Source organism: Egretta garzetta, unplaced genomic scaffold, assembly GCF_000687185.1.
Source record: "Egretta garzetta isolate BGI_Z169 unplaced genomic scaffold, ASM68718v1 scaffold470, whole genome shotgun sequence".
NCBI lineage: Eukaryota > Metazoa > Chordata > Aves > Pelecaniformes > Ardeidae > Egretta > Egretta garzetta.
In genome coordinates, this window is record NW_009258298.1 from 7,467 (window position 1) to 7,789 (window position 323).

The 323-nt window shown below is 59.1% G+C and overlaps 1 protein-coding gene across 1 annotated transcript in view; it reads right to left on the reverse strand.

The window, feature by feature from the left end:
* Positions 1-323, reverse strand: part of LOC104126058 (solute carrier family 22 member 6-A-like) — a gene marked incomplete at its 3' end in the record, with an annotated part of 8,570 nt that overhangs the window by 2,458 nt on the left and 5,789 nt on the right. The window lies entirely within an intron of this gene.

A 323-nucleotide genomic window follows, 5' to 3' on the forward strand; every position in this document is an offset into this window, starting at 1 on the left:
AACCCCCCCCCCCCCCCCCCAACCTTCATCCCCCAACCCAACCTTCATCCACCCACCCAACCCTTCATCCATCCATCCAACCACCCATCCAAACCTTCATCCGCCCACCCAACCTTCATCCACCCACCCAACCTTCAACCACCCACCCAACCCTTCACCCAACCAACCCTTCATCTGCCCACCCAACCCTTCACCCAACCACCCCACCATCCACCCACCCAATCCTTCAACCACCCAACTGACCCTTCATCCACCCAACCAACCCTACCTCCACCCAACCAACCCTACCTCCACCCAACCAACTCTTCATCCACCCAACCAAC